Genomic DNA, 16609 nt, shown 5'->3' on the forward strand with positions numbered 1-16609 from the left:
GGGTAGGAGTATGCGCTGATACTCGGGGGTAGGAGTAGGTGCTGATACTCGGGGGTAGGCATAGGCACTGATACACCGCGGTAGGCGCTGATACTTGGGGGTAGGAGTAGGTGCTAATACACAGGGTTGGAGTAGGCAGTGATATACTGGGTTGGAGTAGTCGTTGACACACGGGGGTAGGAATAGACGCTTATACATGGGGGTAGGAGTAGATACTGATACACCGAGGTAGGAGTAGGTACTGATACACGTGGGGTTAGGATTAGGTACTGATACATGTGGGGTAGGATTAGTTGCTGATACACGTGGGGTTAGGAGCAGGCACTGATACACGGGAGGTAGGAATAGGTGCTGATACACGGAGGTAGGAGTATGCGCTGATACACGGGGGTAGGAGTATGCGCTGATACATGTGGGGTGGGAATAGCCACTGATACACGGGGGTAGGATTAGGTGCTGATACACGTGGGGTAGGAATAGGCACTGATACACGGGGGTAGGAGTATGCGCTGATACAGGGGGTAGGAATTGGTGCTGATACACGGGGGTAGGAGTATGCGCTGATACACGGGGGTAGGAGTATGTGCTGATACACGTGGGGTAGGAATAGGCACTGATACACGGGGGTAGTAGTATGCACTGATACACGGGGGTAGGAATAGGCACTGATACACGGGGGTAGGAGTATGCGCTGATACACGTAGGGTAGGAATAGGCACTGATACACAGGGTTAGGTGTAGGTGCTGATACACGGGGGTAGGAGTATGCGCTGATACACGGGGGTAGGAGTAGGCACTGATACACGAGGGTAGGAGTAGGTGCTGATACACGGGGGTAGGAGTATGTCTGATACACGGGGGTAGGAGTATGCGCTGATACACGTGGGGTTAGGAGTAGACGCTGATACACGGGGCTAGGAGCAGGCGCTGATACACGTGGGGTAGGAATAGGCACTGATACACGGGGGTAGGAGTAGGTGCTGATATACGGGGTAGGAGTATGCGCTGATACACGGGGTAGGAGTATGCGCTGATACACGTGGCGTTAGGAGTAGACGCTGATACATGTGGGGTAGGAGTAGGTGCTGATACACGGGGGTAGGAGTAGGTGCTGATACACGTTGGTTAGGAGTATGCGCTGATACACGGGGGTAGGAATAGGCACTGATACACGGGGGTAGGAGTATGCGCTGATACACGGGGGTAGGAGTATGCCCTGATACACGTGGGGTTATGAGTAGACGCTGATACACGGGGCTAGGAGTAGGCGCTGATACACGTTGGGTAGGAGTATGCGCTGATACACGTTGGGTAGGAGTATGCACTGATACACGGGGGTAGGAATAGGCACTGATACATGGGGGTAGGAGTAGGCGCTGATACACGTTGGGTAGGAATAGGCACTGATACACGGGGGTAGGAGTATGCGCTGATACACGTGGGGTAGGAATAGGCACTGATACACGGGGGTAGGAGTAGGCGCTGATACACGGGGGTAGGAGTATGCGCTGCTACACGTTGGGTAGGAATAGGCACTGATACACAGAGGTAGGAGTATGCGCTGATACACGGGGTAGGAGTATGCGCTGATACACGTGGGGTTAGGAGTCGACGCTGATACACGGGGCTAGGAGTAGGCGCTGATACACGTTGGGTAGGAGTATGCGCTGATACACGTTGGGTAGGAGTATGCGCTGATACACGGGGTAGGAGTATGCGCTGATACACGGGGTAGGAATAGGCACTGATACACGGGGGTAGGAGTAGGCGCTGATACACGGGGGTAGGAGTAGTTGCTGATACACGGGGGTAGGAATAGGCACTGATACACGGGGGTAGGAGTAGGTGCTGATTCACGGGGGTAGGAGTAGTTGCTGATACACTTTGGGTAGGAATAGGTGCTGATACACGTTGGGTAGGATTAGACACTGATACATGGGGGGTAGGAGTAGGAGCTGATACATGTTGGGTAGGAATAGGCACTGATACACGGGGTAGGAGTATGCACTGATACACGGGGTAGGAATAGACGCTGATACACGGGGGTAGGAGTAGGCGCTGATACACGGGGGTAGGAGTAGGCGCTGATACACGGGGGTAGGAGTAGGCGCTGATACACGGGGGTAGGAGTAGGCGCTGATACACGGGGGTAGGAATAGGCGCTGATACACGGGAGTAGGAGTAGGCGCTGATACACAGGGGTAGGAGTAGGCGCTGATACACGGGGGTAGGAGTAGGCGCTGATACACGGGGGTAGGAATAGGCACTGATACACGCGGTAGGAGTAGGCACTGATACACGGGGGTAGGAGTAGGTGCTGATATACATTGGGTAGGAGTAGGCGCTGATACACGGGGGTAGGAGTATGCGCTGATACACGGGGTAGGAGTATGCGCTGATACACGTGGTGTTAGGAGTAGACGCTGATACACGGGGGTAGGAGTAGGTGCTGATACACGTGGTGTTAGGAGTAGACGCTGATACACGGGGGTAGGAGTAGGTGCTGATACACGGGGGTAGGAATAGGCGCTGATACACGGGGTAGGAATAGGCGCTGATACACGGGGGTAGGAATAGGCACTGATACTCGGGTATAGGAGTAGGCACTGATACACGGGGGTAGGAGTAGGCGCTGATACACGTTGGGTTGGAATAGGCGCTGATACACGGGGTAGGAGTATGCACTGATACACGGGCGTAGCAATAGGCGCTGATACACGGGGGTAGGAGTAGGTGCTGATACACGGGGGTAGGAGTATGCGCTGATACACGGGGGTAGGAATAGGCACTGATACACGGGGGTATTAGTAGGTGCTGATACACGTTGGGTAGGAGTATGCGCTGATACACGGGGGTAGGAGTAGGTGCTGATACACGTTGGGTAGGAGTATGCGCTGATACACGGGGGTAGGGGTAGGTGCTGATACACGGGGGTAGGAGTATGCGCTGATACACGGGGGTAGGAGTAGGTGCTGATACACGGGGGTAGGAGTAGGCGCTGATACACGGGGGTTAGGAGTAGACGCTGATACACGTGGGGTAGGAGTAGGTGCTGATACACGGGGGGTTAGGAGTAGAGGCTGATACACGTGGGGTAGGAGTAGGTGCTGATACACGGGGGTAGGAGTATGCGCTGATATACGGGGGTAGGAGTAGGTGCTGATACACGTTGGGTAGGAGTATGCACTGATACACATGGGGTTAGGAGTAGACGCTGATACACGTGGGGTTAGGAGTAGGTGCTGATACACGGGGGTAGGAATAGGCGCTGATACACGTTAGGTAGGAGTATGCTCTGATACACGGGGGTAGGAGTAGGCGCTGATACACGGGGGTAGGAATAGGCACTGATACACGGGGGTAGGAGTAGGCGCTGATACATGGGGGTAGGAATAGGCGCTGATACACGGGTAGTAGGAGGAAGCGCTGATACACAGGGCTAGGAGTAGGCGCTGATACACGAGGGGTAGGAAAAGGGACTGATACACAGGGGTAGGAGTAGGTGCTGATACACGGGGGTATGAGTATGCGCTGATACACGGGGTAGGAGTATGCGCTGATACACGTGGGGTTAGGAGTAGACGCTGATACACGTGGGGTAGGAGTAGGTGCTGATACACGGGGGTAGGAATAGGCACTGATACACGGGGGTAGGAGTAGATGCTGATACACGTTGGGTAGGAGTATGCGCTGATACACGGGGGTAGGAATAGGCACTGATACACGGGGGTAGGAGTATGCCCTGATACACGTGGGTTTAGGAGTAGACGCTGATACACGGGGCTAGGAGTAGGCGCTGATACACGTTGGGTAGGAGTATGCGCTGATACACGTTGGGTAGGAGTATGCGCTGATACACGGGGGTAGGAATAGGCACTGATACACGGTAGGAGTAGGTGCTGATACACGTTGGGTAGGAATAGGCGCTGATACACGGGGGTAGGAGTAGGTGCTGATACACGTTGGGTAGGAGTATGCGCTGATACACGGGGGTAGGAGTGTGCGCTGATACACGTGGGGTAGGAATAGGCACTGATACACGGGGGTAGGAGTAGGCGCTGATACACGGGGGTAGGAGTAGGCGCTGCTACACGTTGGGTAGGAATAGGCACTGATACACGGAGGTAGGAGTATGCGCTGATACACGGGGTAGGAGTATGCGCTGATACACGTGGGGTTAGGAGTAGACGCTGATACACGGGGCTAGGAGTAGGCGCTGATACACGTGGGGTAGGAATAGGCACTGATACACGGGGGTAGGAGTATGCGCTGATACACGGGGGTAGGAATAGGCACTGATACACGGGGGTAGGAGTAGGTGCTGATTCACGGGGGTAGGAGTAGGTGCTGATTCACAGGGGTAGGAGTAGTTGCTGATACACGTTGGGTAGGTATAGGCACTGATACACGGGGGTAGGACTAGGTGCTGATACACGTTGGGTAGGAATAGGCACTGATATACGGGGGGTAGGAGTAGGAGCTGATACACGTTGGGTAGGAATAGGCACTGATACACGGGGTAGGAGTATGCGCTGATACACGGGGTAGTAATAGACGCTGATACACGGGGGTAGGAGTAGGCGCTGATACACGGGGGTAGGAGTAGGCGCTGATACACAGGGGTAGGAATAGGCACTGATACACGGGGGTAGGAGTAGGCGCTGATACACGGGGGTAGGAATAGGCACTGATACACGGGGGTAGGAGTAGGCGCTGATACATGGGGGTAGGAATAGGCGCTGATACACGGGTAGTAGGAGGAAGCGCTGATACACAGGGGTAGGAGTAGGCGCTGATACACGGGGGTAGGAATAGGCACTGATACACGGGGTAGGAGTAGGCACTGATACACGGGGTAGGAGTATGCGCTGATACACGGGGGTAGGAGTATGCGCTGATACACGTGGGGTTAGGAGTAGATGCTGATACACGGGGGTAGGAGTAGGTGCTGATACACGGGGGTAGGAATAGGCACTGATACATGGGGGTAGTAGTAGGTGCTGATACACGTTGGGTAGGAGTAGGCGCTGATACACGTGGGGTTAGGAGTAGACGCTGATACACGGCGCTAGGAGTAGGCGCTGATACACGTTGGGTAGGAGTATGCGCTGATACACGTGGGGTTAGGAGTAGACGCTGATACATGGGGGTAGGACATGATCTGGTCACTTAGGGATGTTGGCCTGGGGTCAGGAGTATGTGAATGTAAGGACAATATGTAGACTGGGGACTTCATTGTGTAGGATGCGTATGGAGGGTATGTTGGTGGGTCGGGGTTTGATACGCAGCTTGAAGAGATGAGTTGCAGGCTATGGCGTATGGATACATTAGCAGGTGATGAGGTCATGATGCAAAAATACACCATGTAACATTCTCATTATGTGTACCCAGGTCCGCGTCACCCGCTGTACCAGCTGCCATTGGAGGATCCCAAGATACAGAAGAGGACACAGAACTGGAGGGCGCTGAGGCACCACGGAACTCAATCTCAGATATAAGGTCACCCATGTAAGTGCTTATGCCACCTGGTACACGGGTATAGGCGATAGATAGATAACAGGATGAATATAGATAAACAGATAGCAGCATGGAGATAGATAGATAGACAGACAGAGCTGAGCCTGTCAGTAACCTGCCCCTTCTACTGCCCCCCCCCCATCCTAACCCCCCCAGGGAATACACCATGTAACATTCTCATTATGTGTACCCAGGTCCGCGTCACCCGCTGTACCAGCTGCCATTGGAGGATCCCAAGATACAGAAGAGGAAGAGGATACAGAACTGGAGGGCGCTGAGGCACCACGGAACTCAATCTCAGATACAAGGTCACCCATGTAAGTGCTTATGCCACCTGGTACACGGGGATAACCACCAGGCACATGGTGCCATAGTTACATAATGAGCAGGGGATGATTAATGGGTTGGAGCTGTCGGTGTAGGCCCAGGTTCTGCCAGAGACATTGATAGTACATAGCAGTCCTCATATGAAGGCTGAGCAGAGCACAAGGACAGGGGCATTGGAGGCCATCATATATGTCATATCATGAACCCATTGGTGTCCCGTCATTCTAGCACAATTCTAGTTATGGCATGACATGAATCACTGACTGACTTTTGTACTGGATGTTCCTCTCTCTCCCAGACGGAAGAACAAGAGGAGGAACAAGCCTACGTGGATGGTGGCATTACGCAGAAAGATGCAGGAGGCGGGCATGTATGCCAAGCACCCTCTGAGCTCCCCACTGCTCCAGAACTTCCAGCAGCATCTGAAGGACACCTTGGACGTGAGACGCTACAAGCAGGAGGTAATGGCTTATAGTATACTGGGGTGTAAGGGGGGGGGGGGGGGGGGGGGGGTAATGCTGGTGCTGGTGCGGCCATGATCTTCCTGCAGCTGGAGGATGAGGAGCTGACTCCTAAGCCGAGCCATGATGACCAGTAATGTCACCTTATATAGGAGATATAACAAATGTGAGCGACTGTGACTGCACATCTGGCTTCGCCCTTTGTTGTGACAGCACCTGGCCAATCCTGGATTCCCTGTTACCATCAGTAACAGCCCATTACTGGCACCACCCAGTCTTCCAGTATCCCTGGTGTCCCCAGCATCACATCTTCCAGTATTCCTGTATTCCTGGTGTCCCCAGCATCACATCTTCCAGTATTCCAATATTCCTGGTGTCCCCAGCATCACATCTTCCAGTATTCCTGTATTCCTGGTGTCCCCAGCATCACGTCTTCCAGTATTCCAGTATCCCTGGTGTCCCCAGCATCACATCTTCCAGTATTCCTGTATTCCTGGTGTCCCCAGCATCACGTCTTCCAGTATTCCTGTATTCCTGGTGTCCCCAGCATCACATCTTCCAGTATTCCTGTATTCCTGGTGTCCCCAGCATCACGTCTTCCTGTATTCCTGGTGTCCCCAGCATCACATATTCCTGTATTCCTGGTGTCCCCAGCATCACATCTTCCAGTATCCCTGTATTCCTGGTGTCCCCAGCATCACGTCTTCCAGTATTCCTGTATTCCTGGTGTCCCCAGCATCACATCTTCCAGTATTCCTGCATTCCTGGTGTCCCCAGCATCACATCTTCCAGTATTCCTGTATTCCTGGTGTCCCCAGCATCACATCTTCCAGTATTCCAATATTCCTGGTGTCCCCAGCATCACATCTTCCAGTATTCCTGTATTCCTGGTGTCCCCAGCATCACGTCTTCCAGTATTCCAGTATCCCTGGTGTCCCCAGCATCACATCTTCCAGTATTCCTGTATTCCTGGTGTCCCCAGCATCACGTCTTCCAGTATTCCTGTATTCCTGGTGTCCCCAGCATCACATCTTCCAGTATTCCTGTATTCCTGGTGTCCCCAGCATCACGTCTTCCTGTATTCCTGGTGTCCCCAGCATCACATATTCCTGTATTCCTGGTGTCCCCAGCATCACATCTTCCAGTATTCCTGTATTCCTGGTGTCCCCAGCATCACATCTTCCAGTATTCCTGTATTCCTGGTGTCCCCAGCATCACATCTTCCAGTATTCCTGTATTCCTGGTGTCCCCAGCATCACATCTTCCTGTATTCCTGTATTATTGGTGTCTCCAGCATCACGTCTTCCAGTATTCCTGTATTCCTGGTGTACCCCAGCATCACGTCTTCCAGTATTCCTGTATTCCTGGTGTCCCCAGCATCACGTCTTCCAGTATTCCTGTATTCCTGGTGTCCCCAGCATCACATCTTCCTGTATTCCTGTATTATTGGTGTCCCCAGCATCACGTCTTCCAGTATTCCTGTATTCCTGGTGTCCCCAGCATCACATCTTCCAGTATTCCTGTATTCCTGGTGTCCCCAGCATCACATCTTCCAGTATCCCTGTATTCCTGGTGTCCCCAGCATCACGTCTTCCAGTATTCCTGTATTCCTGGTGTCCCCAGCATCACATCTTCCAGTATTCCTGTATTCCTGGTGTCCCCAGCATCACATCTTCCAGTATTCCTGTATTCCTGGTATCCCCAGCATCACATCTTCCAGTATTCCTGTATTCCTGGTGTCCCCAGCATCACGTCTTCCAGTATTCCTGTATTCCTGGTGTCTCCAGCATCACGTCTTCCAGTATTCCTGTATCACTGGTGTCCCCAGCATCACATCTTCCAGTATTCCTGTATTACTGGTGTCCCCAGCATCACGTCTTCCAGTATTCCTGTATTACTGGTGTCCCCAGCATCACGTCTTCCAGTATTCCTGTATTCCTGGTGTCCCCAGCGTCACATCTTCCAGTATTCCTGTATTCCTGGTGTCCCCAGCATCACATCTTCCTGTATTCCTGGTGTCCCCAGCATCACATCTTCCAGTATTCCTGTATTCCTGGTGTCCCCAGCATCACATCTTCCAGTATTCCTGTATTCCTGGTGTCCCCAGCATCACGTCTTCCAGTATTCCTGTATTCCTGGTGTCCCCAGCATCACGTCTTCCAGTATTCCTGTATTCCTGGTGTCCCCAGCATCACATCTTCCAGTATTCCTGTATTCCTGATGTCCCCAGCATCACATCTTCCAGTATCCCTGTATTCCTGGTATCCCCAGCATCACATCTTCCAGTATTCCTTTATTCCTGGTATCCCCAGCATCACGTATTCCAGTATTCCTGTATTCCTGGTGTTCCCAGCATCACATCTTCCAGTATTCCTGTATTACTGGTGTCCCCAGCATCACATCTTCCAGTATTCCTGTATTACTGGTGTCCCCAGCATCACATCTTCCAGTATTCCTGTATTCCTGGTGTCCCCAGCATCACGTCTTCCAGTATCCCTGTATTACTGGTGTCCCCAGCATCACGTCTTCCAGTATCCCTGTATTACTGGTGTCCCCAGCATCACGTATTCCAGTATTCCTGTATTACTGGTGTCCCCAGCATCACGTCTTCCAGTATTCCTGTATTCCTGGTGTCCCCAGCATCACGTCTTCCAGTATTCCAGTATTCCTGGTGTCCCCAGCATCACATCTTCCAGTATTCCTGTATTCCTGGTGTCCCCAGCATCATATCTTCCAGTATTCCAGTATTCCTGGTGTCCCCAGCATCACATCTTCCAGTATTCCTGTAATACTGGTGTCCCCAGCATCACGTCTTCCAGTATTCCTGTATTCCTGGTGTCCCCAGCATCACATCTTCCTGTATTCCTGGTGTCCCCAGAATCACATCTTCCAGTATTCCTGTATTCCTGGTGTCCCCAGCATCACGTCTTCCTGTATTCCTGGTGTCCCCAGCATCACATCTTCCAGTATTCCTGTATTACTGGTGTCCGCAGCATCACGTCTTCCAGTATTCCTGGTATCCCCAGCATCACATATTCCTGTATTCCTGGTGTACCCAGCATCACATCTTCCAGTATTCCTGTATTACTGGTGTCCCTAGCATCACATCTTCCAGTATCCCTGTATTCCTGGTGTCCCCAGCATCACGTCTTCCAGTATTCCTGTATTACTGGTGTCCCCAGCATCACATCTTCCAGTATTCCTGTATTCCTGGTGTCCCCAGAATCACATCTTCCAGTATCCCTGTATTCCTGGTGTCCCCAGCATCACATCTTCCAGTATTCCTGTATTCCTGGTGTCCCCAGCATCACATCTTCCAGTATTCCTGTATTCCTGGTGTCCCCAGCATCACGTCTTCCAGTATTCCTGTATTCCTGGTGTCCCCAGCATCACGTCTTCCAGTATTCCTGTATTCCTGGTGTCCCCAGCATCACATCTTCCAGTATTCCTGTATTCCTGGTGTCCCCAGCATCACGTCTTCCAGTATTCCTGTATTACTGGTGTCCCCAGCATCACATCTTCCAGTATTCCTGTATTCCTGGTGTCCCCAGAATCACATCTTCCAGTATCCCTGTATTCCTGGTGTCCCCAGCATCACATCTTCCAGTATTCCTGTATTCCTGGTGTCCCCAGCATCAAATCTTCCAGTATTCCTGTATTCCTGGTGTCCCCAGCATCACGTCTTCCAGTATTCCTGTATTCCTGGTGTTCCCAGCATCACGTCTTCCAGTATTCCTGTATTCCTGGTGTCCCCAGCATCACATCTTCCAGTATTCCTGTATTCCTGGTGTCCCCAGCATCACATCTTCCAGTATTCCTGTATTCCTGGTGTCCCCAGCATCACGTCTTCCAGTATTCCTGTATTGCTGGTGTCCCCAGCATCACGTCTTCCAGTATTCCTGTATTACTGGTGTCCCCAGCATCAAATATTCCAGTATTCCTGTATTCCTGGTGTCCCCAGAATCACATCTTCCAGTATTCCTGTATTCCTGGTGTCCCCAGCATCACGTATTCCAGTATCCCTGTATTCCTGGTGTCCCCAGCATCACATCTTCCAGTATTCCTGTATTCCTGGTGTCCCCAGCATCACGTCTTCCAGTATTCCTGTATTACTGGTGTCCCCAGCATCACGTCTTCCAGTATCCCTGTATTACTGGTGTCCCCAGCATCACGTCTTCCAGTATTCCTGTATTCGCATCACGTCTTCCAGTATTCCTGTATTACTGGTGTCCCCAGCATCACGTATTCCAGTATTCCTGTATTCCTGGTGTCCCCAGAATCACATCTTCCAGTATTCCTGGTGTCCCCAGCATCACGCCTTCCAGTATTCCTGTATTCCTGGTGTCCCCAGCATCACATCTTCCAGTATCCCTGTATTCCTGGTGTCCCCAGCATCACATCTTCCAGTATCCCTGTATTCCTGGTGTCCCCAGCATCACATCTTCCTGTATTACAGTATTACTGGTGTCCCCAGCATCACATCTTCCAGTATTCCTATATTCCTGGTGTCCCCAGCATCACGTCTTCCAGTATCCCTGTATTCCTGGTGTCCCCAGCATCACATCTTCCAGTATCCCTGTATTACTGGTGTCCCCAGCATCACGTCTTCCAGTATTCCTGTATTCCTGGTGTCCCCAGCATCACGTCTTCCAGTATTCCTGTATTCCTGGTGTCCCCAGCATCACATCTTCCAGTATTCCTGTATTCCTGGTGTCCCCAGCATCACGTCTTCCAGTATCCCTGTATTCCTGGTGTCCCTAGCATCACATCTTCCAGTATCCCTGTATTCCTGGTGTCCCTAGCATCACATCTTCCAGTATTCCAGTATTTCTGGTGTCCCCAGCATCATATCTTCCAGTATCCCTGTATTCCTGGTGTCTCCAGCATCACGTATTCCAGTATTCCTGTATTCCTGGTGTCCCCAGCATCACATCTTCCAGTATTCCTGTATTACTGGTGTCCCCAGCATCACATCTTCCAGTATTCCTGTATTCCTGGTGTCCCCAGCATCACATCTTCCAGTATTCCTGTATTCCTGGTGTCCCCAGCATCACATCTTCCAGTATTCCTGCATTCCTGGTGTCCCCAGCATCACATCTTCCAGTATTCCTGTATTCCTGGTGTCCCCAGCATCACATCTTCCAGTATTCCTGTATTCCTGGTGTCCCCAGCATCACATCTTCCAGTATTCCTGGTGTCCCCAGCATCACATCTTCCAGTATTCCTGTATTCCTGGTGTCCCCAGCATCACATCTTCCAGTATTCCTGTATTCCTGGTGTCCCCAGCATCACGTCTTCCAGTATTCCTGTATTGCTGGTGTCCCCAGCATCACGTCTTCCAGTATTCCTGTATTACTGGTGTCCCCAGCATCAAATATTCCAGTATTCCTGTATTCCTGGTGTCCCCAGAATCACATCTTCCAGTATTCCTGTATTCCTGGTGTCCCCAGCATCACGTATTCCAGTATCCCTGTATTCCTGGTGTCCCCAGCATCACATCTTCCAGTATTCCTGTATTCCTGGTGTCCCCAGCATCACGTCTTCCAGTATTCCTGTATTACTGGTGTCCCCAGCATCACGTCTTCCAGTATCCCTGTATTACTGGTGTCCCCAGCATCACGTCTTCCAGTATTCCTGTATTCGCATCACGTCTTCCAGTATTCCTGTATTACTGGTGTCCCCAGCATCACGTATTCCAGTATTCCTGTATTCCTGGTGTCCCCAGAATCACATCTTCCAGTATTCCTGGTGTCCCCAGCATCACGCCTTCCAGTATTCCTGTATTCCTGGTGTCCCCAGCATCACATCTTCCAGTATCCCTGTATTCCTGGTGTCCCCAGCATCACATCTTCCAGTATCCCTGTATTCCTGGTGTCCCCAGCATCACATCTTCCTGTATTACAGTATTACTGGTGTCCCCAGCATCACATCTTCCAGTATTCCTATATTCCTGGTGTCCCCAGCATCACGTCTTCCAGTATCCCTGTATTCCTGGTGTCCCCAGCATCACATCTTCCAGTATCCCTGTATTACTGGTGTCCCCAGCATCACGTCTTCCAGTATTCCTGTATTCCTGGTGTCCCCAGCATCACGTCTTCCAGTATTCCTGTATTCCTGGTGTCCCCAGCATCACATCTTCCAGTATTCCTGTATTCCTGGTGTCCCCAGCATCACGTCTTCCAGTATCCCTGTATTCCTGGTGTCCCTAGCATCACATCTTCCAGTATCCCTGTATTCCTGGTGTCCCTAGCATCACATCTTCCAGTATTCCAGTATTTCTGGTGTCCCCAGCATCATATCTTCCAGTATCCCTGTATTCCTGGTGTCTCCAGCATCACGTATTCCAGTATTCCTGTATTCCTGGTGTCCCCAGCATCACATCTTCCAGTATTCCTGTATTACTGGTGTCCCCAGCATCACATCTTCCAGTATTCCTGTATTCCTGGTGTCCCCAGCATCACATCTTCCAGTATTCCTGTATTCCTGGTGTCCCCAGCATCACATCTTCCAGTATTCCTGCATTCCTGGTGTCCCCAGCATCACATCTTCCAGTATTCCTGTATTCCTGGTGTCCCCAGCATCACATCTTCCAGTATTCCTGTATTCCTGGTGTCCCCAGCATCACATCTTCCAGTATTCCTGGTGTCCCCAGCATCACGTCTTCCAGTATTCCTGTATTACTGGTGTCCCCAGCATCACATCTTCCAGTATTCCTGTATTACTGGTGTCCCCAGCATCACATCTTCCAGTATCCCTGTATTCCTGGTGTCCCTAGCATCACATCTTCCAGTATTCCAGTATTTCTGGTGTCCCCAGCATCATATCTTCCAGTATCCCTGTATTCCTGGTGTCTCCAGCATCACGTATTCCAGTATTCCTGTATTCCTGGTGTCCCCAGCATCACATCTTCCAGTATTCCTGTATTACTGGTGTCCCCAGCATCACATCTTCCAGTATTCCTGTATTCCTGGTGTCCCCAGCATCACATCTTCCAGTATTCCTGTATTCCTGGTGTCCCCAGCATCACATCTTCCAGTATTCCTGCATTCCTGGTGTCCCCAGCATCACATCTTCCAGTATTCCTGTATTCCTGGTGTCCCCAGCATCACATCTTCCAGTATTCCTGTATTCCTGGTGTACCCAGCATCACATCTTCCAGTATCCCTGTATTTCTGGTGTCCTCAGCATCACATCTTCCAGTATTCCTGTATTCCTGGTGTCCCCAGCATCACGTCTTCCAGTATCCCTGTATTCCTGGTGTCCCCAGCATCAAGTCTTCCAGTATTCCTGTATTCCTGGTGTCCCCAGCATCACATCTTCCAGTATTCCTGGTGTCCCCAGCATCACATCTTCCAGTATTCCTGTATTCCTGGTGTCCCCAGCATCACGTCTTCCAGTATTCCTGTATTCCTGGTGTCCCCAGCATCACATCTTCCAGTATTCCTGGTGTCCCCAGCATCACGTCTTCCAGTATTCCTGTATTCCTGGTGTGCGCAGCATCACGTCTTCCAGTATTCCTGTATTGCTGGTGTCCCCAGCAACACATCTTCCAGTATTCCTGTATTCCTGGTGTCCCCAGCATCACGTCTTCCTGTATTCCTGGTGTCCCCAGCATCACATCTTCCAGTATTCCTGTATTCCTGGTGTCCCTAGCATCACATCTTCCAGTATTCCTGTATTCCTGGTGTCCCCAGCATCACGTCTTCCAGTATCCCTGTATTCCTGGTGTCCCCAGCATCACGTCTTCCAGTATTCCTGTATTCCTGGTGTCCCCAGCATCACGTCTTCCAGTATTCCTGTATTCCTGGTGTCCCCAGCATCACATCTTCCAGTATTCCTTTATTCCTGGTGTCCCCAGCATCACATCTTCCAGTATTCCTGCATTCCTGGTGTCCCCAGCATCACATCTTCCAGTATTCCTGTATTCCTGGTGTCCCCAGCATCACATCTTCCAGTATTCCTGTATTGCTGGTGTCCCCAGCATCACATCTTCCAGTATTCCTGTATTCCTGGTGTCCCTAGCATCACATCTTCCAGTATTCCTGTATTCCTGGTGTCCCCAGCATCACATCTTCCAGTATTCCTGTATTCCTGGTGTCCCTAGCATCACATCTTCCAGTATTCCTGTATTCCTGGTGTCCCCAGCATCACGTCTTCCAGTATCCCTGTATTCCTGGTGTCCCCAGCATCACGTCTTCCAGTATTCCTGTATTCCTGGTGTCCCCAGCATCACGTCTTCCAGTATTCCTGTATTCCTGGTGTCCCCAGCATCACATCTTCCAGTATTCCTTTATTCCTGGTGTCCCCAGCATCACATCTTCCAGTATTCCTGCATTCCTGGTGTCCCCAGCATCACATCTTCCAGTATTCCTGTATTCCTGGTGTCCCCAGCATCACATCTTCCAGTATTCCTGTATTGCTGGTGTCCCCAGCATCACATCTTCCAGTATTCCTGTATTCCTGGTGTCCCTAGCATCACATCTTCCAGTATTCCTGTATTCCTGGTGTCCCCAGCATCACATCTTCCAGTATTCCTGCATTCCTGGTGTCCCCAGCATCACATCTTCCAGTATTCCTGTATTCCTGGTGTCCCCAGCATCACATCTTCCAGTATTCCTGTATTCCTGGTGTCCCCAGCATCACATCTTCCAGTATCCCTGTATTCCTGGTGTCCCCAGCATCACATCTTCCAGTATTCCTGTATTGCTGGTGTCCCCAGCATCACATCTTCCTGTATTCCTGGTGTCCCCAGCATCACGTCTTCCAGTATTCCTGGTGTCCCCAGCATCACGTCTTCCAGTATTCCTGTATAACTGGTGTCCCCAGCATCACGTCTTCCAGTATTCCTGTATTCCTGGTGTCCCCAGCATCACATCTTCCAGTATACCTGTATTCCTGGTGTCCCCAGCATCACGTATTCCAGTATTCCTGTATTGCTGGTGTCCCCAGCATCACGTCTTCCAGTATTCCTGTATTCCTGGTGTCCCCAGCATCACATCTTCCAGTATCCCTGTATTCCTGGTGTCCCCAGCATCACATCTTCCAGTATCCCTGTATTCCTGGTGTCCCCAGCATCACATCTTCCAGTATTCCTGGTGTCCCCAGCATCACGTCTTCCAGTATTCCTGTATTCCTGGTGTCCCCAGCATCACATCTTCCAGTATTCCTGTATTCCTGGTGTCCCCAGCATCACATCTTCCAGTATTCCTGTATTCCTGGTGTCCCCAGCATCACATCTTCCTGTATTCCTGGTGTCCCCAGCATCACATCTTCCAGTATTCCTGTATTCCTGGTGTCCCCAGCATCACATCTTCCAGTATTCCTGGTGTCCCCAGCATCACATCTTCCAGTATTCCTGTATTCCTGGTGTCCCCAGCATCACATCTTCCAGTATTCCTGTATTACTGGTGTCCCCAGCATCACGTATTCCAGTATTCCTGTATTCCTGTATTCCTGGTGTCCCCAGAATCACATCTTCCAGTATTCCTGTATTCCTGGTGTCCCCAGCATCACGTCTTCCAGTATCCCTGTATTACTGGTGTCCCCAGCATCACGTCTTCCAGTATCCCTGTATTACTGGTGTCCCCAGCATCACGTCTTCCAGTATCCCTGTATTACTGGTGTCCCCAGCATCACATCTTCCAGTATTCCTGTATTCCTGGTGTCCCCAGCATCACATCTTCCAGTATTCCTGTATTCCTGGTGTCCCCAGCATCACGTCTTCCAGTATCCATGTATTACTGGTGTCCCCAGCATCACGTCTTCCAGTATTACTGTATTCCTGGTGTCCCCAGCATCACATCTTCCAGTATCCCTGTATTCCTGGTGTCCCCAGCATCACATCTTCCAGTATTCCTGCATTCCTGGTGTCCTCAGAATCACATCTTCCAGTATTCCTGTATTCCTGGTGTCCCCAGCATCACGTCCTCCTGTATTCCTGGTGTCCCCAGCATCACATCTTCCAGTATTCCTGTATTCCTGGTGTCCCTAGCATCACATCTTCCAGTATTCCTGTATTCCTGGTGTCCCCAGCATCACGTCTTCCAGTATCCCTGTATTCCTGGTGTCCCCAGCATCACGTCTTCCAGTATTCCTGTATTCCTGGTGTCCCCAGCATCACGTCTTCCAGTATTCCTGTATTCCTGGTGTCCCCAGCATCACATCTTCCAGTATTCCTGTATTCCTGGTGTCCCCAGCATCACATCTTCCAGTATTCCTGCATTCCTGGTGTCCCCAGCATCACATCTTCCAGTATTCCTGTATTCCTGGTGTCCCCAGCATCACATCTTCCAGTATTCCTGTAT

The sequence above is a fragment of the Crinia signifera genome, chromosome 12, assembly GCF_055691185.1.
Source record: "Crinia signifera chromosome 12, ASM5569118v1, whole genome shotgun sequence".
Classification (NCBI taxonomy): domain Eukaryota; kingdom Metazoa; phylum Chordata; class Amphibia; order Anura; family Myobatrachidae; genus Crinia; species Crinia signifera.